The 27,968-nt window shown below is 44.0% G+C and overlaps 1 long non-coding RNA gene across 2 annotated transcripts; it reads left to right on the forward strand.

Annotated features, from left to right (window-relative positions):
- Window positions 1–1,806: 1,806 nt before the first annotated feature.
- Window positions 1,807–27,968, forward strand: LOC129384086 (uncharacterized). 2 transcript variants are annotated; one of them, XR_008611850.1, is made up of 3 exons: window positions 1,807–2,473; window positions 4,497–4,919; window positions 27,614–27,968. It is a non-coding gene; the product is annotated as an uncharacterized lncRNA (long non-coding RNA). The 2 variants fall into 2 exon arrangements; XR_008611849.1 differs by lacking the exon at window positions 27,614–27,968 and adding an exon at window positions 24,448–24,731.

Below are 27,968 nucleotides of genomic sequence, written 5' to 3' on the forward strand. Positions count from 1 at the left end.
AGGTAATTCTTCCTTCTGTAACGTTTATCTTTAAAAGAATAAAGAAGCACAAAGAAGTTTTGCTGAATATTATGGCAGGATGAGTCAAAGGTGGCGTGTTTCCATTTTCTTTGGAGCGCGGTGGTGTGCTGACGCTCGACGAGTTTTTGGAACCATTCCACATTTATATACATGTCCTTTGTTCGCGTGGTCATGAGACTAACTTATTTTCTTCTCTACAAATAATCCCGCGAAGCGTACGCTCGCGCGGGACCGTCGCGTCATCTTTTATTACGAAGTTGATTCCTTTTTGTGGTCGCTGTGACCGCTGCTACTTGGCGTGCCGTGGACAAATGAACGGACATGAGCGAAGCAGACGCTAATATCTGGAAAGTAAATGATGCGTTTAGGTACATCACAGTCGTTATTAGGGGTAACTTCGGCACGAAAGAAAGCGTATTTCCGACTCAAACAGATCAAACAGTAACAGGGAAGACTGAGATTAAAATTTGGCATGGAAACATTGTAGCACAAAAAGTAGAAGACGTCTCTAATAACTAGGCGGCAGCACCCGATAAAATCCCAATCAGCTAATGAAAAACTTTTGTCCAATGAGCACGACACTGCTGAATAATGCGGTAGATCAAGTTATTAGGACGAAGAATATTGCGGTTAGATGGCGTGAAAACAAGAACAACTTTGTTTACAAAGGCAAATGTGATGAGAATAAGGCGAGCTCTTACAGGCCAGTTGCATTAACGTTTGTGATATAGAAAACAGCATTGCATGAAATGAAATTTGAACTAGCTTGGCGTATAACGAGAAAAGTCATGTACTCGAGGAACTACAGAATGGGTTCAGACAGAGGCAGATGCTTGGGGAGGATAATATGTTTCTACTAGCTTATTGCATACAGATTTCAGTGGCTCAAAACGGGATATCATTTCGAGATATGAAAGGAGCCTACGACAACGTAGACGGAGAAATATTATGGGATATTCTCAAGCACGAACTTATTGATGACGCATTCGTGAAGCGGCTGAAGACGACATATAGCGACAACGGAGTAAAAATTGTATGGGCAGAAACTGTGAATGTATAGTCCGTGAATGGTACTTGAACATCTGTGCACAGTTTCGGACAGGCCGGAGGAGTGCGGTACATATGGCAGGGCTGGGCATCAGAGCGCGGTACCAAGCTGTAGGCATCGCCTCACGCGCATCTAGCCTTTCACCCCTTGTAATTCCCTTCCTGCAATAGTGCTGTGAAGAATATGGTGGAAACAGTCCATAATTATCTTCATTACCTCTTGTGCAATTCGCTTTAATCTCGTTCAGTTGCGCCCACCGCGCGCAACCTATCCACGCTCTCCTCAACCTCCTCGACCTCCTCAAAAATTTCCCTCTAATTTCTTTACATGCGATCGGTGCAGTTTACAAGTATGCAATGATTCGATGGTAAGTTGTAATTACTCGGCGAGAAAATGGCCGTGCAGACGCGCCCGATTCTGGGCAGGGAGAGCAAAAAAGCTTCCCTGCAGGAATTATGCTTGTGAATGCGCGTATATTTATTGCTGCGAGGAGACGTATGCAACGATTGTTTGAACGCTGAGTTCGTTCCTTTGCGCGCAGATGGCACGAGACGGTATATCGACCTTCTGTAACATTATTCTTCGAAACAATAAAGAACAGCTGGCTGCAGTAAGTAATTTGACTGAATATTGACAGCATGAGTCATAGACGGAGAGCTTTGTTTTTGTTTGGTGCACAGTGGTGGGCAGGAGCTCAACGGGCTTTTGGGGCCCTTCCATATATATGTATCCTTTGTTCATGAAATCTAGAAACGAGTTTATTTTCTTAGGTAAAAATAACTGCGTGAACCGTACGCCGCCACGGGAACCTTGCGCCATCTTTTAAGACTAAATTGTATCAGTTTTTCTAGTTACTCTGCAGCCTCTAGATGGCACTACGTGCTTAAAAGATCTGTAATGAAGCATCAGTTGAAAAAAAGCTGCGAAGAGATTGATACGAACGGATCCTTTACACGCATAGGTAGTTGTACAAGGTACCTAGGTTTCGAAGAGAAAAATAGGATTAAGGACATTTGCTCAAAAAAGGTCGACTTAACAGCATGTATAGCAGGAACGGATCCCCTCAACTAGGCGAGGTAGCTGTTTGCAGGCGCCCCGTTTCAAAGGGGAGGCCAATAAATCATAACCATCATCATCCGCTCCTACTAATTGTTGCACCGTTCCACTGTCAGTTGCTGTTTACCCGAGTACGTGCGCTTTCAAAAGCGTGTGAGCATAAAATTATGTGCAAAGCTCGGCATGACCGCCCCACAGACGTACCAGTTTCTTCGTGACGTTTGCGGCAACGATACGTTACCGTGAGCTCGACTGTTCGAGGGGAAGAAGAGGTTCGCCTTAAGAAGAACGTCGGTGGAAGGCGACACGCGACAGGGACGCTGCTAAACCTCTCGGACTGAAAGAAAGGTGCTTCGCTTCATACAATTATTGCAGCACGGCCGCAGTGCTACAGTGCCCACGCTGTCAGATATGCGCCATTTTCACAGGACAACCTGCCACGAACCTTTCTTTAGGGTAACGAAAGTTGAATGATAGACTAATGCGGTGCTCCCTCACACGGGTCGTCAATTTTTGCAGCTTTTCTTTCTTTCTCTGAAGCACAAAAGTGTTCCTCGTTCGTCGACAGCATCATTGCCGATATTTAAACGGGGTGATTTTAGCATGACTCATAAATAAAGAGGGAGAGCGACGAATTGCTCCCAACGAGTTTTCTAGCGTAGAATAAGGCTCGGCGGCAGAAGTGTATAATAATAATACATTTTAATTTCGTCATTCCAAAGTCATACGCGATGCAGGAGGCGGACTGGAAAATATGTCATAACAACAGCTTCAGAATGATGCAGACTCCCACACTGCTGCACACTCATCACGATGGTAAAACAACCGGCCACATTTTACACACAAATCTTTGACGCTTACAGAGTATACATGATCAGGACAGTCAAATGCACAAAGGAAAAGTCCTGATAATGGACAGTAACAGAACACGAGAACACAAAAGAACATAAAGAAAAAAAAAACGGAAAGAAAAGAACAAATATTCGCGCGGGACAGTTTGCATAGAAAAAAGCCGTTAAAAGAAAATACAAAGAGTGATTAGACGCAAACGCAGCATTTCCAGGTAATTTACAGCTATCCTAGGATAAGTCGGATATGGTGGTAACTGTGAGATGCTTTAGGAGCAGTAGAATTACCTTCGTAGATCTTTTTTCGTATTTTCATTATTCATATTTTTTTTACGTGTATAGTGTTTGACAACATTCGTAACCTATTTTTCATAATCTGCAAGCCATAAGATGCGCGACATTTCTGTACTTTTCATGCATCAAAGTCATGTCCGTTATATTCAGTATGCGACAGCTTAAGTTATCTAGGTTTCGAAGTATATAAGTATTATGTTTCTTCTAGTTTATTTTGCGTGCCGATGCGCTAATCCTATTTTACCCCAATACACGCCGGTGCGGTGGAAAATCTCATGTTTCCAACCACTCTCATAAGCAGCGTTTGTTACCTGTGCATTTTATGAAGGTTCTGTTGTGTTGTAGAAGCTCAATTTAGGCGCCAGTAGTAAAGCCTGGAGCAAAATAAATAACAGTACAGTAACATCGTATTGTTTTGTCGGACTAACGGCCTATTTCGGCATATGAATCCAAACACTAGAGAAGGCTGTTCAAGCATGTTATTTTTGTGTTATATGCCTACATAGGATCCCGAAAAAGTTACACCCAGAGTTTTCATAGCAAACACAACTTCTACTGGGGTAGACTAAAATTATGGTGTGGTGAGCTGCAAATATTTAACATAGAATAAAAGAGCTTTCATTTCATGAACGTTTTCTTTTAAGCTATGTTATTTTGTACAATTTGATAACCTATATATTATTTTATTCACTCATTGTTAATTTGCCGATTTTGGGTACCTCTCATGAGTAGAGTCGTACAGACCACCTAATAGTAAATTTAGCAGTGGCACAGGTGGTACCTATGTGTTCACGTATATATAAAACAAAAACGGTTGCAATATACTACCGTGCGGTACGTAACAGATTAAAGCTAGGGGGTTCGAGCAAGAGCTGTCGAAGCGGGCGATTCGTTTCATGCGTGGCAAATACGAGCGAACTGCTCATCAAGAACTGCTGAGCAGTTCTTGATTGATATGATCAAATGCCTTCGTAAAATTGAATAAGCACGCCTAATACCAAATTTCTATTTTCTATGGCATCTCCAATATATTCTGCGGGATAAAGTAATGCCCTATTCGTACTGGTCCCGTCATGGAAACCGTATTGCAATTTACTATACGCTGGCGTTTCTGCTAAAATTTGGTAAATCATGTTTGAGTAACTTTTAGACGAGCTTTTGAAACGATAGGTAGAATAGAAAACGGTCGGTAGTCACCCATATCATTCGTGATACTTTTTACTGTGCAGCTCCCTGGCGGCCGTTCCTGCGGTGAGCGTTGGTGTGCCTCGGCGTCGTAACCCGGCGTAACCGAGCGAATGAGCACAGCGAATGATGAAAGCGACTGCAAAGCACAGCGGGAAATGAGAGACCCAAGAACGATATCGGAGACGAGGGTGCAGCGCAGCCGTGCGGCCGACAGCGGAGCAGAGCATTGCGAAAGCCCGAGAAGGAAAGCGCAGTGCGGCGACAATCGCTACGAGATGGCGCGAAAGTAGCGCTCGCCATCTGCGAAGTCTGGCGACGGCGGCTGCTGTGAATTGCGCCCACGGAATGGCTGTCGCCAATCTCCAGGTTAGCGAGGCTGCCGTGCCGCACTTCGCTCCATTTGCAACTTCTCGCACGAGGGACATGTAGTCGACGCCAGCCAATATATCACGAAGTAAAAACAGGTATATAGCGGCGCTCATGTTTCGCATTAGGGAGTATAGTAAAATTCTAAATACAGTGCGAAAAATACACATACACACAAAGAATGCACGAAATGCGCGGAGAAGCGCTACTACCAGCTTTTTATACCAATCGACACACCCTCCCGATTTTACCATACATACACAGTTTAGTTTACCGTATATAAATATTCACTTTTCTCATGATCACCCGCTTAAAAACTTCCATTGCTTTTCCCTCTTCCTCAATGCTGAGCAACAGACTGAGGCGCATGAGCTCAGGTCGACGTTTCTGTATCTCCCGTAAACTAAATCTCTTTTCGATCATCTAATGTCTTAGGTGCTATTATCTCTGATGAAGCTGCGTCCCTTGTGTCTTCCACCTGCGATGAGCGCAGGGCGCGGTCATCAAAGGGCACTCAACATGGCATTCGTCATGACCCCCCCATTCGCTGAAATGCCCGTTGAAGCAGTTAATCCTTGCACGAACCTAGTAGTAAAATTTGTTCCGAGCGAAAACAGAACTTCAGGGTTTTAATAAAAACATTTTTGTAACCCCCAACGCCATTTGTTCTTATCTTTGAAAACCCTTTCATTGACGACCTAAATCACTCAAGGGCAATCATCTATCACCTGTCCACCGCCTTGTGATGCGAAGTTTTCCAGAGCGTATCCATTTTAATAGACACTGATGAGCTAGTTGGTCAGGCATGGTACGGATGAAGCGCACTTAAAACAGGCAAATTCACGCACACGGGAAAAGGATATACATCAGCGCCTCTGTATGTCATTTTCATCTGTGTGTCAATTTGTCTGTTTCAGGTGTCTGGTTCATCAATATTGTGTTCATCATTATCAAATATTTTGTGGTATCACCTTGCTGTCGTATTACCCCCATATCGCACCATCGTTATATGAAGTGAAATTAAAATGCAATGTAGTTACGATTTCACGTCTCCACGAGACGCACAACTAGTGGCTCATGCCGGCGAGGATGCACGTTTGCAATTCCTGTTGACAAGCTTCAAGCTCATGTCGCCACTTTCATTTTGCGTGCACCTCACATTTCTGCACTGTCTCCAGTGTTGAGAGAAAAAGACAAAGAAGTGGACTGTCACAAAAAGTAGAAAGCCATGAGACCTCCATTAGTGTGTAGCCCCTGGAAGGTACGTGAACATCTGTCAACAATTTCAGGAAGGCTAGAGAACTGATCGAACGTTGACAGAGATAACTCTTATAGCTACAGGAACCATCGCAAGCGCAGCCAGCCTAGCACCGCTTCTACTGTCGTCCGTGCCGTAGTGCTAAGAACAAAAAGGGCCTAAACTCCCCATAATTACATTTCATTACCTTTTCTGAAATGCGCTGGTTAATTTCTTCTGGTTTATTTCTCGCCACCGCGCGCAACCTTTCCTCGCCTGTCCTCATTTCCTTTTGCCAAATTCTTCTTATCGTTCCCAGCCACCCTCCACAAGACACTCCCTATAAGTTCTTTACATGCGATCGTTGTAGTATTCTAACATGCATTGTCTGCGTGAGAAACCGTAATTATTCGGTGAGAAAATGGCTGAGCAGGTGCGCCAGAATCTCGGCAGAAAGACAAAAAAAAAAATGAAGCTTCCCTAAAGGAATTATGCTCTTGAAGGCGCGTATATTTGTTACGGAGAGGTTAGTCGTGCAACCATTGTTTGAACTTCGAGCTGGCTACTTGGCGTGCAGCTGGCGCCAAAAAATATATCGTCCTCCTGTAACGTTAATCTTTGAAAGAATAAAGAACAGCTTGCCGCGCATAGCTTGCTGAATATTAGGGCGGTATGAGTCATAGGCGGGGGTGTTCCATTTTCTTTTGAACGCGGTGGTGGTCTGATGCTCGAAGAGCTTTTGGAACGCTTCCACATATATATATGTGTCGTTTGTTCGCGTGGTCTTCAGAATAATTTCTTTCTACTCTAACATAATCCCGCGTAACGTACGCCCGCACGCGAGCGTCGCGCCATCTTTTAGGACGAAGTTGCTTCATTTTTGTGGTCACTGCGACAGCTGCTACTTCGCGTGCCATGGGCAAAAGAGCGGATATGAGGGAAGAAGACGCTAAGATCTTGAAAGTAAACGATGCCTTTAGATACTTCATAGTCGCTAGAAGGCATAACTTCAGCACGAAATAAAGCTTAGTTCCGACTCAAACCAATCCAACAGCAACAGGGAAGACTGAGATCAAAATTTTGCATGTAAACATTCTAGCAGAAAAAGTAGAAGACGTCTCTAATAACTACGCCGCAGTACCCGATGAAATCCTAATCAGCTAATCAAAAACTTCGGTCCACTGCTGAATAATGCCGTAGATCAAGTTATTAGGACGAAGAATATTGCGGTTAGATGACGTAGCAAGCTCAACAGTATATAAAGAAAAGCAATGCAAACCACCTAGGTAACAGCCCGTCATGGCAGAAAGGAAGCACATCTCCAAGCTAGCCTGCTTTGCTCAGACAGACGCCCCGGGTCGCAGAGCTCAGGAACAGCGAAAAAACAAAAAGCGAAAAGCGCGAAATTTATGTATATCTACTTGCCCGACCGTTACAGGATGCCGGAGAAAACAAAAGCGTCAAAAACAGGCGCGCGATGACGACGACAATGATGATGATTTCCTTAATATGGCACTTACCCACCAAGGAATGGCATGTACCCAAAATGCGCCTGAAACATCCCTATCATGATGATGATGGTGCGGATGATGATGGCCATCCTCTGTCATATTGTGTTTCCTCGTCTAAAGCCCTTATAAGGATGACTGGGAGGCAATGAAATGAGATGGAAAAGGCACAGAGGTTAACTTGAGGAGATTCCTGTTTCCTACCCTGAGCTGGGGTAAGGGTACCAGTAGCGAAAAAGTTTTTATTTCCTCTGCACTATAGTGGCACTACTAATATCCGTTTGACGTTGTCTTCGTGTCCTGTTCAGTATTAATCATTCTTGCGATTGATTCGTTTTTTCTTCGCACTTTAGAGCAAAAAGAAATCACAGAATGGCGAAAAGTCTCAAGTTACGCAGTAGCTATATTAAAAAATCCAGCATTATTCACTGCATACTCTTGAGCTTCAGTTCATATTAGCTGGTGGCAGGAAAATAAACTCATGGGCCTCGTAAAGCGTAGCCTAAGCGGTTGTTGAGTTTGTATGCAGTTCTTTTTCGAACGTAAATGTGTTCGGAGTACTCCCACAACACGAGCGAATAGTCGGCGTGGCGTCCATAGCAGCTGCTTCGTTAGACGCGGAAATAAACGCAGATGCATGTGCAGATAATTTTTGGAAGAAGCATAGAAATTGATGCACGACCGAAGTCTACGTTTCACACAAAATGCTGATGTGAATTAGGGTGCAATATTTCAATACTGCAATATAGTTGAAGGGAACCGCGCCTCGAAAGTATGCATCATGGTCACATCATGGACACGCTAAAAACGATTGAAAGGCATGTTCATGGAACGAAATAACAGTTTTACGGTCAAAAGCCTTGCAGCTAAATAAATATAAAAGTAAATGGTTAGATAATATTTTTATATGCCGGGTAATTTGTGTATAAATTCTCCTCGTTGCGGAAAAACACCTTTCGCGGACCCAGGGGAGCTGTCCCGGCGCACTTCCTTCTTCACCCTCCCCCCCCCCCCCCCCCCTTTAATATTTGCGCAGCGCCAGCTCACAGCAAGTGACATACTCACGGACTGTGTCCCAGCTGATACTCTTCATTTACTTTAGAACCCGCCATGGTTGCTTAGTGGCTATAGTGATGTGATGCTAAGGGCGAGGTCTCGGGAATGAATAACGGCCACGGCGGCCGCAATTCTATGGGGGCGAAATGCGAAAACTCCCGTGTAGGTTAAAGAACCCCAGGTGGCCGAAATTATTCCGGAGTCCCCCGCTTCGGCGTTCCTCATAATGAAATCGTGGTTTTTACTCGTAAAGCACCAAATTTAATTGTATTTTTTTTAGTGTGGGGAGACAAGGCATGCTTAATTATGTAAAAAAGCCTGCCAGGACGTAAAAAGAAAACATCATCATCATCATCATTATAAATCACCATTTCAAAGACAGTCCGATTATTATTAGGCTTACTCGAAGGAATTTAAACACGCAATAGTGTATTCCTACGTCATGCGGATTCCCGCGAAATACAAAGCAAAATACCACGTGACATGCCCGCCTGTGCGCCCAAATGTTCCGCGTACAAACGATCATAACATTTAGCCGGTTGTGCAGCCGCTGCACCTTCTTATCGCTATCATGATCAGCCGCGAGTGAAGCACATCGCTGGCGTAAATTGAACAGCCAACGCCTGGGTCACCGCCCTATCACCATTCGAGCGGCAGCACAACCTGCTGACTTCGCAAAGTGTCGAACGTAAAATGGCGTATACCATAGTTGGGAGAGTGCCGGGCTGCGAAAAGAGGAAGAAAAGACAGTGCGAACCAAATGTAGATGCTAAAGAAGACAAGGACCACGAACACGGGACAAACATAGCGGTTCTAATTATTCATTGGGTAAATGTTGATTACATCCTTGTATTCTGTATCTTTCCGTCTCGCTTTCGTGTTCATTACTCACGCATTTCATATCTCATAAATATCGAACATAACGCGCAATTACGTCGGCCTTGTTTTGCATAAGTTGTCTTTGTCTTCTTCGACACATGGCTGAGCCTTCTCGTTTTTTGACCAAGGGGCCGCGGGCGAAAATTGGAGACAGTGCGGTCTTTGGTGCAATGTGATTGATTTTCGTCGATAGGTGCGATAGGTGCAACTTACGCGCGTAACATTAATTTTACCTACATTGGGGCTAGCTTCCTCTTCTCGGGGACACAGCTCAAGCTACCTTCCGGGCTCCATTGCCTTACGCGTGCACTGTTTATTCCTAGAAAACTAGCTCTTTTCAAATATGTGCTGTGCGGTGGCTTTGCCTTAGCAGACCTCTATCTACGGCGGTGCACCCTTTACGGGGTTATAAACACATCGCGAAAAATTTTTGACGGTATATTCGGCAATTACTACCGCACCGTCAATTTTACTTACATTACTCTAAATTCTTGCTTCTTCTGCGAGCCACGAAAACTGCCTCTCATGCAACATAGCCTCGTTCGAGCCCGGCCTATTTCAAGCGGTCTAGCTTCGTTACTCATGCAGGTGTCGTACGGTGGCTTTACGTCAGCATAGCTATATCTATAGTGGTGTACCCTGTGCCCGAGGCTTGTGCAAGGTGAATAGTTTCTTTTGCTATATTAGCGTTAGTTACGCCCATACAATTAGTTTTACCTATCATACCGTTACTCCTGGTATCTTGACTTGTTGAGCCTACACTTTGACACCTCTCGCGACTCGATACAACAATCTGGAGGAGTGAAAGGACCATATTTTTTTTTTCTAGAAGTGCGAGCGAGATAGGCCGGTTCCAGACACGCCAAACCTGTGTGAATCGTGCTAACAAAACCGTGTCACCAAAAGAAAATGGCAGTTCCTTACAAAAGGCGCAACAATTTAGCAAATTAGAAGACTGCTGCACAAGGTAACGATAGTATCTGTATCGGCCATATCAACTTGTAAACATTGCCTTACTAACTAAATTAACATGCATGGTGTCACGCGTGCACAAGGAAACACGGACACATCTCCCACGATTACCGCAGAATCTCGCTGTCAAAACGCTGAAATTGAGGATGCATGGCAGCAGCAGCGAGCAAATTGACCTTCGTGCTACTTCTCGTTTGAACGAGAACTAAACCCCGAAAACGCAGCGCACGGCACATACGTCCCCTTCGCAGATCGCTTTCAAGATATAACCCGTGCAGCCGCCCGGGTCCTATCTTGAGTGATCAATTGTTTCTGGTTACCCGCACTGTGTAAACAAAGCGGCTGCCGCCAACCAACCCTGTGTGCACAGAAATGCAGTGTCGTGGTGCAGCAGCGTAGCCTTGTTAGTGTAATCTCTAATTTGCTTGTTGGGCAGAATTAGGGCTCCTAGGCAATATGAGGTGGCGGTAGTCAGAATTCGATGCCACACTAGATTTATATAGCTCAGTCATCATTGTTAATTTCATAAAGTTAGCAGCAGTGATATAGGCGGATGGGAGAAAGGCAGATACGAGAAGGCCAGCTAGGGAAGCCTTTAGTAATGAGTCTGTAGTCATAGTATACGGCAAACCTTTGTTCCTGGGCACCCAAACTAAATAAAGCGAACGCAACTGACGCGGAGAAAAGAGTTATAATGCTTGCAATATGTTTGAATCATTACACGTTGTAAGCAATGAGCACAGAAAGAGTGTGTCGGTGATAATAGCTACTGATGAATGGAAGGGGTTCAATTTGCGCAGTGCTAAAAGTACAGCTAAGAGTTCTGCTGTGTAGATAGGAGTAAACTGAGGTTGTATAATTGAATAGGACCATTCTAGAGAACGAGCCAAAATTCATACCCCGTGCTTTTTGTTGCTCTCTGAGGAATCTGTAGTTATTATGGCGTTGGTCTGAATATGACTCAAGTGAACATCCAGCAAATCGTTGAGAATTTGTGCTGATAAAAAGTTGCAATATTTGGTAGATCTTATCAAAAATAGTTTCTAGGGAGATGGCAGTATATTTTGCTGCATTTATCCTATATTGTTTAACATTCAAGGGCTCCTGTAGTGGCTGCGCGAAAACCACCTGTGGCGTATGAAAATGGGCCAATGGATGGATGGATGCAAAACTTTAATAAAATGGGCCAATGGACATCAAAAATAAAATGGACTGTTACATACTGTCTGTTGTCTTCTAAAGCGTGGTTCGTGCTGATGCATAAAGGATTTCACTGTTGGTAGTCGACACCCAGCCATTGACCAAGGGAGCACGGAATTGGTCTTGTGTTGTCGATCTGTTGATCACACCCTTCATGGGGGATGGGCCATTGCTCCAGAGGAAGGTGGCTTCTAAGAGATGATTGATGCAGTCGCCGAAGGGTTGGCCTGTTAGCAGTTGAAACCTGGCCAATTATTTATTTATTTATTTATTTATTTATTATACCCTCAAGGTACGGCTGTACATTGCAGAGGGGAGGGACAAGGTAAACACAGAGACAAATCACACAAGAGTTGATTATAGAAAAAATATTACAAGTACAAAGCAGAAAGAACTGTCGAACAAAACTTCAAAGTTAAATACGTGGAAGCCAGTAATAACAAGAAAAGATAAGGAAGGAAGGCAACAACAAAAAAGAATAAAAACTAATTGTCCCGGAAGTGTTAAGTAGTTACGTGATACAATAAATGAAAAAAAAACACGGCAAAACGTTGCAAAACATGGTATACAAAATATCAAGAATGGCAAATAGAAACTTGGAAAGCGTGGCAAAAATACATGGCGCCACAAAGAAAGCATACCATATAAAATACAAGCCATAACTTAAAATAATGGCATAAGAGCATTTATTATGCAGAACAACCAAATCGCAATATTCATTAATAGACGAAACTTTCAAGTGTGGTTTTAAAGTTATTGGTGTCAGTTATGCTTATAAGTAATGCGGGTATGTTATTCCAAACTTTACTCGTTTGGGGAAGGAATGTATGTGAAATGCATCGGTGTTGCAGCGCGAAATGTTTACCTTTTGGTGATGGTCAAAGCGAGATTATATGTATGACGGCGGTTGAACAAAGTTAGAACCTAAATATGCGTTTTGGTAGTAGCATTTCTGGAAAAGAAATAATAATAGCGGGTTGATAATAGCGGGAGGTGTAGGAGAGCTTTAATGTTAGTGACACTCGCAGGTCTTTGGTAGTTGGTGAGAACGAAACGGACTGAGCGATTCTGTATTGCATCTAGAGACTGTATGCGGGTGTCATGGCCAGGGTCCCATATTAATGATGCATACCAAAGCTTTGGACGAATGAAAATTGTGTACAATAAGAGTTTTAGCAATGATGGTGCTAGTGAGAATTTCCGATGAAGGTATCCCAGTGTACGAGTGGCCTTAGAGGTTATGTGAACAATATGAGTTTTCCAGGATAGTGTGCTGGCAATGTGAACCCCCAAGTATCGGTATGACGTTACTCATTCTAGTCGGATGTTATTTAGTGTATAGGTGGGGCAGATTAGTTTAGTACGAGAAATCCTCATAGCCTTACACTTTTTAATGTATAACTACATGCGCCACGTATGACACAACGCATTTATGGTATTGAAATCCTCCTGAATTGCTAGAATATCTGAGGAGTTAGGTACTTTACGATGCAAGATGCAGTCATCCGCAAATAGACAAATTTTTGAGGAAACTTGAGTGGGCAAGTGATTAATTATAAATTAGGAATGATAAAGGTTGCCCCGGAAAATTTAGGCTGGGCCTCACGCTCTCCGTGATAGTCTGCTTCGAAGCGTTGCCAACAATTAGATGCTACACAAACGTATAAATTTTGTGTCTAATTTGATAAGAGAAACAAGAAGATACCATACGAATTTTCTCAGATATTTTTCTAGTTATTATTGACCATCGATACTATTGGTAACTGTTCTCTGACATATCCCTAAAATACATATTAACAGAGTTCAGTCATCCGAGCTTCAGTACTATGAGTGCTCACTGATGTGCGTATTATTTTTTATCGGTTTCTCTTTATTAAACCAATTCGGTGTCACTTACTCCTTTTGATCCTAATACTTTCCGATTCATGGCCTATCACATGTAAAGCGTAACATCCATTACAACTGAGATCAACTAATCAACCTTGGTTGAGCCAACAAATACAAACATCAAGCTCAACCATGATGCATAATATCGTGGCGCGGTTTCCTTCAACAATATTGCAGTATTGAAATATTGCACCCTAATTCACATCAGCATTCTGCGTGAAACGTAGACTTCGGTCGTGCATCATTTTCTATGTTTCTTCTAAAAATTATCTCCACATGCATCTGCGTTTATTTCCGCGTCTCAAGAACCAGCGGCTATGGACGTCGCGCCGACTATTCGCTCGTGTTGTGGGAGTACTCCGAACAGATTTACGTTCGAAATTGAACTGCAAACAAACTCAATAATCGCTTAGGCTAGCCGCTTCACGAGGCCCATGAGTTCATTTTCCTGCCACCAGCTAATATGAACTGAAGCTCAAGAGTATGCAGTGAATAATGCTGGATTTTTTAAAATAGCTATTGTGTAACTTGAGACTTATCGCCATCCTGCGATTTCTTCTTACAGTAAAGTGGGAAGCAAAACGAATCAATCGCAGAAATGATTATTACTGAACGGGCAACGAAGACAACGTCGAACAGATATTATTAGTGCCACTATAGTGTAGAGGAAAGAAAAATTTTTTCGCTACTAATACACTTCCCCCAGCTCAGGGTAGGAAACCGGAATCTCTTCAAGTTAACCTCTGTGCCTTTTCCATCTCATTTCATTGCCTCTCGGCCATCCTTATAAGGGCTTTAGACGACGAAATACACTATGACAGGTTGGCCATCATCATCCGCACCATCATCATCATGACAGGGATGTTTCAGGCGCATTTTGGATACAATTTCATTCCTTGGTGGCTATGTGCCATATTAAGGAAATCATCATCATTGTCTACGTCATTATGCGCCTGTTCTCGACGCTGTTGTTTTCTCCGGCATACTGTAACGGTCGGGTAAGTAAGTATACATAGATTTCGTGCTTTGGCTTTTCGTTTTTTCGGCGTTCCTCAGCTCTACGACCTGGGGCGTCTTCTTGAGCACAGCAAGCTAGCTTGGAGATGTGCTTTTGATGCTGGCATGACGGGGTGTTAACGTAGGTAGTTTGATTGCTTTTGTTTATATACTGTTGAGCTAGCTTTTTGTCCATTGGCACAATCTGCGTCCCTGTGACACTTCTATAAAGAAAAATATTGCGAGAATGAAGGCCGGGAGGGTGGTAGGGGCTTAGGCCTTGAGACGGCTGATGCCGTCTCTTCTAGAACGACACTAAGGGCGGCCATTTGGGCGGAAATCGTATTCGACGTGGTGCACCGCTGGATGCTAGCGCTCAATGCTATTACGAAAAGTACTGTTTTTGCTGCTTATCTAGTTTGCGCCTATTATTCCGACTTACCTCCAGAGAAATACCTCGTTGACAGAGTTGACAAAAGTATGAGTCCCAAAGGGATGGGACCTACGTTTTCAACCGCACACCCACTTTCGGCGTGCATACCAATGCTTTTCGTCCTCTTCTCGCTCTATTGAAAACTATTACGATGTGTTTTCCTAAAAGCTTTTTGAGGCTTTGCCATCATTGTTCTCCACTTACATTGCGTTTGCTATTGTTCTGTCTCTACCTGTGTGATTTCTTTAGAGTTCTGCTCTTCCTCTCACGAATAAATACCGTGGATACACAAGGCCCTCCCCTTATATGAATAGTCTGAATCCAGTACTCCTTGTTGATTAGCATGACCTCAAAAAAAGGACAGGACATAGACGGCTCTTCTTTTAAACATAAATTATTTCATGCGTGACCAGACGAACTTTCGTCGAACCCTTGATTAAATCATTGTTGGCTTCCTAGGAAGTGAAATCTTAAGCATACCCGTAGAAGCTACGTTTAACCGGGCTCCCTAGCACGGAATTTCTGAAAAGAAAGGAGAAACTTGGAGGAAGTGAGATTGGAGAGTCCCCAAACCCTGTAAAAGGTCTATTTCTCTGCCTATGAAACAGGCGAGTCCCACCAAGGAGTGCGCAACACGTGTTTTCCACGTTTCCGAGAAGGAAAACAAGTGTACATGTGGCGGTGGGGTACGGTTCATGAAGACGTTAAAGTTTAATAGGAAAATACACGAATTCAGCATGCGTTGTCGCCCTTCCCTCAGGGGTAAGCGGGAAGTTGGGGGAAACAAAGATAACGAGAAAATGACGCCGGAGAATAGTTTTGGTTCAAAACCGTTTGATGATTGCCAACTTAAAGAGACTTACAAATGGTGTTTTGCTGAACATGCGCCCCAGCCAAAGTAGGTTGTCAATGCAGTTTGTAAAAATGGAACGGGGCTAGAGTTCTCCTCATTCAGCAACCGCACAAGCAGTATGCGGTATGCGAACGCGCTGAACGACATTATCAGCGCACTTGTTTCTGTGTCTGTAAGAGCGCATACAGCAAGGAAAGTTTGTCTTTTAACTATGTGGCTAGGTACTGGTACTGACGCTAGAAATCTCAAGGAATTTTGCAATTGGTCCACTTACCATTACCTATAACCCTCTTCGTGTGTGCATATTGAGTCAGTATGCCTATACGTTCTGTCTCATTCCTTCCATTGCACAGTCGTCATGGCCTTGCTGAGAGCGTCACTCGCTCTTACACTGTGGTTATTCTGCTTGGGGAGCGTTGCTCTGGAACTACAGCAAAAATGACGGTGGCTACGCCAATATCATGGTGTCGACACACCCGGACGGTATCCAACCAAGACATTGTGCGGAATCTGGAGGCACGGGTGAGTACTCAAGCTTTCTTTAAGTTTGATGGAATAAGTGAATGGAACGCATATTTTATGGACATCTTTGCATGTAGGAGTTGGCTAAGTTCATAGTAATCGCGTTACTATCCTGCCATCACTCTGTTCCCACATCGCGAGGTGTCCTAATTAATGCGAGCCGACGGAGAGAGAGCCCCCTGAAGCTTAGATGATTGAAGGTAATGCTTCAAACAATAGGCGACGACGTTTCGTGGAAAGAATTTGGTTCAAAATGCTACTTTTGATACATCAAACATTCATAGATAATATGGTAGATGGCTGATTGCTTGAAAAATATTCTAAATGCCTTTGAGGCATTGATCATGCGTGATATTTAGAGGTTATCTGCAGGTGTACCCTGCACGACTATACTCGTGGGTGAGTAGAGGACCCATAAAAGCTTGCCCACCAGAAATTTCTTACGATTGCGAGAATTTACATGAAATTTCATTGACCCATAGTAAAAATGTTCAGTCGAACTATACTGACACATGTAGCTTCCCTAATAACGAATTCGTCATTAGTAGTGAAAAGGAAGCTTTCGTGAGTAAAAAAGAAAGACGAAAACACAATATCGGAGTGGCGGCACCTGTTGTGGACTGCGTTATGTCCCCTATGTTGTCAGTACTGGCTGATTTACACAGATCATCATAGAGGTCGCGTGGATGGAGAGGTCATAGAGGTCGCGTGGATGGTACGTGAACTCGTTAGTTTTTACCGGGTGGTTGAAGGAGCAGCGGGACATTCGACGGCAATTTTCTTCGCAATTTGGTAATATTTTTTCGGCACAACGAAAACAGTAACGATTTAAGGGATATTTACGGAGGATCGCGCACACCTGTGAGAATCTGTGCTGGACCGAGCTTTCATAGATGATTACGTAAATGTGTTTACGTTTAGACTTATACGACGGCATAATTTTTAACTTTTCCGGCACTTAAAGAGGAAAACGTCTTGAATTTTTTAATTAGTTACTTTATGGCATATATTACAATTCGCGAATTGTAGCCGGTTAGTTTCCAAGGCGTATCCACTTGAAATTATTTTCCCAATTGGCTCCCTTTTGAAGATATGCGCCTTCAATGTCACCGTAAAAATGGAGTGTTTTTCCAAGTACTTTTTGTAAAACCGTTCTTTTTTCAATTGAACAAAAATGGTAACTGGAATGCATATGTATTTCGTCCTACATTTTTTTGTAAATAATGCATCGAAACTGGTGTCATCCTGAAGTTTCAAGTCAATTCGTGTTGCCAAATCACAGGCTACAATTCTTAAATTCTAATATGCGGGATAAATAATTCGCACACACACAGAGATACTCATTTACCAGACTATATTTACTGTATTTGAGCAATGTTAAACAAAGAATGCGAAGAAAGCAACGTAAAAGTAGTAATTACATTTCATGATTTGCTCACTAATTTTTGTGGGGCAGCAATTCGCCAGTGTTACCAATTGCATCTTTCAAAAAAGTAGCAGTACTTGTTATCGGCTACATTTTTTCTCTGTAACGAATACAAGTCTGATATGTATAGCATTGTTCGATGCCGTGTTGTTTGCTAGCAATGCCGTCATAGCTACATCTCGAGTGTTTTCTATGCTAAAACGCACGCACGCACGCACACACACACACACACACACACACACACACACGCACGCACACACACACACACAAACACGCGCGCGCACGCACGCAAGCACACGCACAGAGAGAGAGAGAGACAGACATGATTATGAGACATGTGAAACTTGAACATTCTGTAGGCCTATGTCTAACATTCTATAAGAGCAACTGGCGATAAAAATATGCCGTGAATGGAAGAAAAGGCCGAAAATGCAACTGCAGGCTGCACATGTTTCCTGTGTAATCATTGGGAATACGGAATATTCAACGGGAATATTTCGGCGTATTTCAATCACTTCCAGGTTTATTAAGATTGCGAAGAACAATTACCGTGTACTTACTTTGGGAACTTGTTAGGCTTCCAATAGAAGATATTGCCTCATGAAACAAAATATGGGAAATATTAACCAGTACGCAGAAATATTTAATTCATAATTTTTCCATACGTGCTACCATGATTCCCATAGAATCTTGTCTTGCATATTTGCAATGTCTTTGCTTCGAACATATCTCATTTACCAGACAACAGCAATCAGTACGCCGCGATCCTTTTGTTTACATCCGCTGAAACCCCGCTCACTGCGGGAGACGAGGTCAGGCTGCTAGACAAAAAATTGCGTCTCATAATATACTTTGATCATCTAGATTTTTTGGATCTTTGGTAGTTCACTAACAACAATTTCTTACTCGGTGACGCTCACAGTGGTTCAATTGTTTATGTTTATTGGTTACCAATTACATGTAATTGCTTCTTTGTTGATGAGTCGAGCTGTAACAGGCGACGCAGGTTTAAGGCTTTCGAGTTGCCGCCAACTGTACTAGAATGGTCACGCCACGCAGTAGCCTCGCGCGTGCACAATGCTGGAGAGCCAAACGCCCTGCTGCTCAGTATTTATTTTCCCATCTTAACCTTCTGCCGGGTGTTAGCCGACGAAATAAACTGGCGCTACCCGGGATCAATTCCGACGGCCAATTGAGACGTTGACGTCAGGAAGTCGCCTGCAAACATATTTGCCAGATTTTCATTGGCCCTGCACCGAGCACCTACTGCGAGCATCAGCAACAATACAGCGTTGTGCTTCGAAGAGGAGCCAGACGCGAGCTTAATGGCATTGAGTAACCGCAAGCACGGTTGGGCGCATTTTGCTTGCGCGTTAAAACACCACACTTCCCTCCTGCGCGCACAGCGAGCGAGGTTTGAGTGTTGCTGCTGATGTGTTTAAGAGAAAACGAGGGAACAATGACGGAAGAAAAATTCCTAAAGCAATTGTTAGTGGATTAAAGAATGTGCGAATGGCTGACGGGGGCGCCCTGAACAATCATGCCTTAACGTCATATTTACTGTATTTGAGCAACGTTAAACAAAGAATGCGAAGTAAGCAACGTAAAAGCAGTAATTACATTTCATTATTTCCTCACTAATTTTTGTGGGGCATCAATTCGCCAGGGTTACCAATTTCATCGTTGAATTAAGCAGCAGTACTTGTTATCGGCTACATTTTTTCTCTGTAACGAATACAAGCCTGATATGTATAGCATGGTTCGATGCCGTGTTGTTTGCTAGCAATGCCGTCGTAGCTACAGTTCGAGTGCTTTCGATGCTAAAGCGTCATAGAGCTAAACGAGACTGAGTGTGGTGAGTGATTTTTAGGGAAGCTCGTCATGGTTTGAGTGCATGTGATATGTTTTCCAAGGTTGGTTGTGCGTGCAGTGTATCTCGGCTTTTTGGTGCCTAGTACACACCAACGGCTCTTGCACTTACCATAATTGGGAACAAACCAGTGAGAAAGGACGTCACGAGCTTCAGTGCACCCATGGCGCATCTCGTGAGAGTTGAGGTAGAGGGGGAGGGGAAGAGGCAGGGGACTGAATAAATGGTTCGCTTCGAACAGGCTTATATCAGCGCGGCAGCCCAATGCCCGACCTGTTAGACCGTGCACTTCCCAGTAAGCCAAGTTGGCGTGAGAACTGTTAGGGACGTTGAAGATAAAATGATGAGCGTCTTAGAAGAAAAAGTTAGGTAGCCCACTTTTTCGACGTTTACTTTACTGAGTAGTTCAAAAGCGCTCAGCATGACCTGGTAGGTAAGCAAAATATTTCGGAGAGTGTTCTTAATTTTGTCGACGTTTCCGCACTCTTAGTGCACATATATTCAAAAGCGTAAAACAACTTTCAAAACTGAGCAGTCGATGATAAATAGACCGCAATCGCCAATTACACTCCCTTGGATGTCGTCCTCACAATAAACGGATGCCTTTTAAATTGTCAATATACGTCGCAGAAAATAGCTAGAGGTGGAATTTTATTATCTATCAGTACAAGCCATCGCAATGAGAGCGTTTCAAGAAGACCACATTGTGCACACAAGTACAATAGTGTTTCGCATGAGCTTTACCTGCCGTGCACTACAAATTTAAAAGGGCCATCACTGAAGGAACATAATTTCACAGTGCATACGAAGCCTAAAAAGCAATATTGTTCTGCAACTAAGGGCTACTCAATCTTCCAAATGGTGCTGTTGAAATTGAAAGGCATGCAAAATGAAAAGAAAAATGCCCAATTGGACTGAGTAATCCTCGGCACTTGAGTCTGCAGCAAAATTCACTGAATTAGGGTGTTGGTATATTGTGTTTTGGCGGCCATCGATTGCTCCCCTAGCTCCTGTATTCGAAATTCGCCGGGTGTCCGTCGGGCTGACCACGCGTTCATTTGCGTTTGAGCGAGTGCTGCTGTTGGTGAAAGCACCACGTCATCAATGAGCAGCAAGCATCTCAGTTGCCCATGTTTCCCTGCTTGTTCAACTTCGCCGTCAACAAAGCGAGTCTCATCTACAACCGTTCAAGTGACGCTCTGTGCCGCTGGCTTTGCACATTCAGGAAAAAAACACGGGGAATGCGTGAGATGCAAGTTCAAGACGATGAGAAAAACGACAAGAAGGTGAAAGCAGGAGCCAATGTTTCGGCTAGTGGACATGTCTTTGTCAAGGCACACGTAGGCTCATCGCACATGTATTGCATGAATCCCTGCCTGAGGTGTAGTGAAGGTTCGTATAAGCCACCTTGCTTGATTGAGTGGTTGCAGGGAAAGTTATGCTCTGGTGTGAATGAGACGACTCGTTATGGGCAACAAAAAGTGAGCATGACAAAGGAAAATGAGAAGTGGTTGCCTTGTCAAACGCTGAGGCAATATCACGCAAGAATATTCCCGGCCACGTATACGGCTAACAGCGAAATTTCAACGAGTACCATAGCGCATTGATCTCTCGTAGTATCAACAGCTTACGCTTGCGTTTCCAGTGCTCAATTATTCGTTCCCTGTTATTCTTCGTGTCCTCTAGCTCTAAATACTTTCATTTCAGTTCGACAAGCGTTGTCAAAGAAGTTTCAATTTTTCTTTCGGCCGGTGCACGTTCTGTGTGCGTATTGCTATTTATAAACAGGCATCGGGAGCAGAAAAATAAATTGTACTTTAATGGGTGCGTTCATTGCACGACATTATTTTTTTCTTACAGCCTACACTTTCATATACACCACCACCACCACCACCATCATCATCATCATCATCATCATCATCATCATCATCATCATCAGCCTGTTTACGTCCACTGCAGGGCAAAGGCCTCTCCTATACTTCTCCAACAACCCCGCTCATGTACTAATTGTGGCCATGTCGTCCCTGCAAACTTCTTAATCTCATCCGCCCACCTAACTTTCTGCCGCCCCCTGCTACGCTTCCCTTCCCTCGGAATCCAGTCCGTAACCCTTAATGACCATCGGTTATCTTCCCTCCTCATTACATGTCCTGCCCATGCCCATTTCTTTTTCTTGATTTCAACTAAGATGTCATTAACTCGCGTTTGTTCCGTCACCCAATCTGCTCTTTTCTTATCCCTTAACGTTACACACATCATTCTTCTTTCCATAGCTCGTTGCGTCGTCCTCAATTTTAGTAGAACCCTTTTCGTAAGCCTTCAGGTTTCTGCCCCGTAGGTGAGTACTGGTAAGACACAGCTATTATAGACCTTTCTCTTGAGGGATAATGGCAACCTGCTGTTCATGATCAGAGAATGCCTGCCAAACGCACCCCAGCCTATTCTTATTCTTCTGATTATTTCCGTCTCATGATCCGGATACGCCGTCACTACCTGCCCTAAGTAGATGTATTCCTTTACCGCTTCCAGTGCCTCGCCACCTATTGTAAATTGCTTTTCTCTTCCGAGACTGTTAAACATTACTTTAGTTTTCTGCAGATTAATTTTTAGACCCACCCTTTTGCTTTGCATCTGCAGGTCAGTGAGCATGCATTGCAGTTGGTCCCCTGAGTTACTAAGCAAGGCACTCTCATCAGCGAATCGCAAGTTACTAAGGTATTCGCCATTAACTTTAATCCCCTATTCTTCCCAATCCAGGTCTCTGAATACCTCCTGTAAACACGCTGTGAATAGCATTGGAGAGATCGTATCTCCCTGCCTGACGCCTTTCTTTATTAGGATTTTGTTGATTTCTTTATGGCGGACTACGGAATAGACGGAATACACGAATGGGCGCATTTCCGCTACGGCGTATTCGACGAGTACGGTAAACGAGGAGACTCAATTTCCGGAGACCTACTGTTAGAGGGGCACGGTGAGCAGCAGGACTTCAACTTTTCTTGTGTGGAGTGTCCTCGATATTTTCCATCCGCAACTCCCTCTCGGAATTCTGCAAAACCAACACTGAAGTGATGCAGTGTTCTGCGCTCTGATTGCCCTCATTCGTTGTGTTACTCTTTGCTCACGACCGTACGACGCACCTTGTTTTAGGCGCACTTCACTGATGACGGGTTAGACAAAAAATGACATGGAAAATTAGAGACATTATCATACTTGTTTTCCTAAGAGTACTCGGTATAGCTCCAGCAAAACAAATTTTTATTATACTTGCGCAATAATTATTCTAGCTTTCTAAAATGGTCGCTTGAGCTGATATTACACAGCTGCACCGTTTCTGCGGGTCACGGAAAATATTAGAGAGCTTCACGTGGGACGCGCTTTGTCAGGTTATTGACAAAAATTTGGAAGTTTGCCCCATCCTCGTGCGCGTGTCTCATCTGGGCAACTGCTCAAGGGAAAATTGAAACATTATTGCGAGCGCCCGAGTGAATGGAGAACGTGCGATGGAGCGCATGTATACTGCTCGACATGATATTTCAGGACTTGTGCACTAGTATGCGGCATTTCGATGTCGTGCATCAACAATAACGGTCCAAAATATGAAAATTGGTGCTGGTGCTGCCGAATGCTCCGGCGCAAAGCTTTTAGCATGTCAGCCTTTATTATTTCTCCTTTCGTCACATAGTAATGGCGCGCCGAAGCTATAGCACAAAAAAGGAAGGCGTGTCAACCGTACTTGTGCAATTCCTGCGTGAGTACACGTAACCTAGTTGGCGTTCCCATGGCCCAGAGACGGGCGATGGGTGTGCATCGCCATTTGGGAACTACCTCCGCCGGCAAGCTACGTGGTCAGGGTGGCAGTAGGATTCTCTTTATTTGCGTTAGTTATGCTAGGGGCATGCTTATCATGTAGGATACGCCATGCAGTAAAGGGGCTATACGATGCGGCAAGCGCACCACGAATGCACAATTAACATCGACGAACGCACATACATCCGCTGACGAAATCCTCCGCCACCGCCTGAAACGCTTTTAGTGCTGTAGAGCGGAATACTAACTGAACAATGAACAATAATAATTACAGCACATAACATCAATTACCTGTTCCAAATGCTGTATATTCCAGGTCACTTTATAGAACCTCAGGCTCATTTCATACCGCGTGCTGGTTTCCTGTTGGTCCCGTCACAGACAATATTGTAGCACTCTTCAATGAAGCACACTAAACACACTGGTTTATTGTGGGCGAACTTGTGCCCGGAAACTCAATATTAAGCATTCACACACTTTTAAAAGAAGAGTTAACAGCAGCCTATTCCACAGTCAACCGCGTCTCCCCGCCGAACTCACTTTTCACGCGCCCCGAAGGCCAAGAGCCACGCCGTGGCTTCTCATTGAACGGCAGACTCCGGCGCTGCCGTGAGCGCCTGCACGGGAAACACGCGCTGTATCGCCATGCGCGAGGCGTTGCTGGCGCTCTTCTAATGGCGATGCGACGAGTAATGGGTTTTAGCGATGAGACGCTTGGGAAGGTGCCTCACGAGAGTGCTCGTACCTGGCATGTGGAGAGCTCTCTGGGGCAATATAACCACCAATAAATCAAGGTTTGATTGTGGTACAAAAGTTAAGTGTAACAAAGTTATCGCATCTTTCTGTTAGCCATAAACATTAACATCTATGCAATTGGTTTCCACATCATTGTGCTATGTCTTTTATGAGGAAGTTGCAACCCACTTTTCTCAATATTAAATTCCAATCCTTTCGGTGTTCTGTTCTTTTGTTTACAGGTGCAACTGAACGCTTGTGCAAAACCCTGGTTTTAACTGCTTTACGAAAACAGGGTTCAGTACGCGATATGGATGTTGAGTGGGACTGTCATGAAGAGGGCATCGTGTCACCCTATGTTGGCTTTAAAAGCGCAACAGAAAGCTGTATCACGTTCATGCCGTATTCGATAAACGTAAGAATCCCTGGTTTTGCTGCCTCTGTTCTGAAGTAATATGCATATATAAAATTTCAAATAAACAAACGAAATCGTCTTACGCCATGCCTGTGTCTCAGGGGTCGTGAACCATCCATAAATTTAGATACCTAAACAGACTTGCCTTCTGCAGATCGACCTTGGATCTAACCGCCAACCTGTTAGCCGAGTTCGTAATCATTCGCGTCGAAAGTCATCTCACATACAAGGTTCACAAGCGGAACATAATGGCACTTCCGCATTTTGCGATTAGCCAGTGAGCTTCTCATCATTTCTCGGACTGCCGGCGAAGATCAGTTGACGGAACTCGACCAACCGTCGACACTGTGTACGGACATGCTCGCTCTGGCACCTGCGCCCTTTCAGGCATCAGCGATTTCCGTGTTTATTACAAAACAAACTAGGGCATTTGTGAACACATCGTGAATATTCTCTCCACGCCGGGTTGCCGCTTTGGAGGGCCTCGTTATAGCTGGAGTCAGCTTGAAAGGCTTTCGATAACCTTGAGCAGAAGTGTCCTCCAACCTTCGGTTTAATTTAGGCGTCTTCACAACGTTTTTTTTTATGTTTGTAGAACAAAATGCCCATGACGAAAAAGTGAAAAAGATGCAACATGTAACGTCAAGGACACAATACAGAGTCAGCTGGAAAAGCGCTCTGTCCTGTGTTTCGTCCGTGTCTCGCCATCGTCCTCATCGTTTGCCGCGCACATCCAAAATCTTTAGTTAGCTAACACGTTGCTCAACGTCTCAACGTTGCTTCGGGTTGGTAAAACACACACACACACACACACACACACACACACACACACACACACACACACACACACACGCACACGCACACGCACACGCACACGCAGACACACACACACACACGTGGAGGAGGACAGTATGGCAATATGGTGAGAAGGAAACCGGAGTGCCACACACGACGTGCTCAACGGCGGCGCCCTGGCAAGCCGCGAGCGCTACGGAAACATATTGCTCCCGTGGGCTTCGGGCCCACTACGCCGCCGCAGCCGTTAAAAATTGCGGTCCGCGCGCAGCCTGCGTTACTGTATTAACGCTTTCTTTCTGAACAATGAGCGATGCAACCGGTGGAAATGGCTCGTCTGCGGCTGCTGCTAAACGAGCTGACAGGACGCTGTCGTTGAGAATAATGTTATTTAGCATAATTTATCACCTTTGTGTTTTGCTTCAACCCATAAGCTCAAGCACATTGAGTTCAGTTCTTCCAAGAGGACAAGTGTATGTGGAATTGTTTGTGCCGAATGTGGGGAACGCAATTGAGTGCATTTTGTTAGCTTTAGTTGCACGCTCAGAGCATTACGTGTGTTCGTCTATTGCCATGGCTTGAATACGTTGTTTGCACATTCATGCATTCATTGTAGCAAGATTAATTTGTGCTGGACTTTGGTGTTAATTATGCCAGTGAAATTTTCAAACACAGTGCTGTAGCTTGAAAGGTTCGGCACCTTTGCAAGTTGTTCACAATTTCTTATGAGTTATGCACATGTGAAATTGGTGATACAAAATACCCTGCTTTCTGTAATAAATCATCGCCCCGTAGTTTTATAATCTTAAGATAGAAAACTGGGCATGTTGGTTGGCCATGATCTCATGTGAAAGGCACAGAGATGAAAAATAAAGAGAGAAACATTCACCGGGCGCCTTATGTACTTGCAGCAATGTTTATTCAGGAAACAACTCCACTGATTTATACAAAGAGCTCTATCACAGTTCATCTGTGTGCATTCGCATTCAGGTAAAGCAGTTCTTTTTGTGATAATGAGATTGATCCGACACTCATGCACTTATCGCCGGCCTCAATGATTACTAATCTAACCCATTTGTCGCGGTTTGGCAGGCATGAAAATTTTGCTTACTTTGGAATCTCTACAATCAATTGCCATGTGGCCCTCTGTCCAATTTGTGACATTGTTTTGATGTTGCCTCGGCCTATCATTCACTCTTTCCTTGGTTTGTGTCACGTAATTTCTACCACATGACAAAGGAATTTCATAAAGAACTCCTGCTTGACAATCGGCGCATATATTTTCGTCGTTTCTGACACATGCCGGTGGATTGCAAGAAAAGGTTGGTGATTCATTAGATCCTTGAAAGCTTGCACGGGCCAGAAAACATTACATTTACATTAGCTCGCTCGGCAATTTTCTTCAAATTATGTGACATGCGGTGTACGTAAGGTGTGGCGGCTGCTGGGCCACTTAGTAAGTCCGTAACTTCTTCGGGATTCTTTCTGCTACGGAAACTGGGGTAGCGTGCCTCTATTAATCGTTCAATCTGCGTAAGAAAACTCTCCATAGCTTCACGTGGGCAGGACTTGAAAACGGTCAGTAGGTACATGTAAGGCATGTTTTGTTTGGTTTTCTTGAGTAGCAACTAGACTGGCTTGACTAGATTGTCCGTCGTAGATTTCGCGCCTTTAAAATCAGATCAGTTTTATAATGTGGAAAAGTGCACTTAGAGGAAGGAAAAGCAAGATAGGAAGATAGGCAGCTTAGCCAGCGTAAATACAACGGAACTACTCTATGCTGGGGATATCGCACAATAAAAAGAAATAGGAGCGCCAATATTTAAAATAAGGAAAAGAATGTGTGCACATCAGTGCCTTGCGGCACACTGTAATAACAGCCAGCATGTCAAGTAGCAAGATAACGCAAGTGTGTTCAGCACAGTTTCAACACAGGTTCACTCCCCGAACAAGGTGCACGTAAGTGCAGTCGAGTTTGGATTCCTAGCCACACCACTATGAGGGCAGTCGCATAACAGATCTCTGATTGTTATCTCACACCATCCGAAGTTTACACTTGACATTCAGACCTGTTTAGTGCAAGGTCACAGCTATATTGGCCTCGAGCAACTATTGAACAAAACATAGCCTTAACAGGGCCAAGGTGAAACAGTTTCTGGAATTGTCTAACATTGAGTGGAATTTCTTTTTCCTTCCAGGTACCTCGCTCGCTCGCCAGCCACGACTTTGCTGATGAACTGTGGGCCGCTCGGCAAGCCGAGGAAGCCGCCCGATTCCAAGGAGTCGAGGCCATCCCCTAGGCTGGGGTGCTAATGGCCCAACCCCACCCAAATCACCGGACATTTACAATAAGGTTTGCACTTGCACTCCAGGTACGACAATTGACTAGAGGTCCAAAAGTCATCAGGACAAATGATTCTCAAATTTACGAAGGATGTCTGACATGTTTGTGATGATGAAGCAATTATTTCAATATAAGATACATATTTGAAAAGGCTTCTTTTTTATGTTGTTGGCAATGCATTACTAAATTTTCTACCTTCTTACGCTCGT

Source organism: Dermacentor andersoni, chromosome 9 (genome assembly GCF_023375885.2).
Source record: "Dermacentor andersoni chromosome 9, qqDerAnde1_hic_scaffold, whole genome shotgun sequence".
Classification (NCBI taxonomy): Eukaryota; Metazoa; Arthropoda; class Arachnida; order Ixodida; family Ixodidae; genus Dermacentor; species Dermacentor andersoni.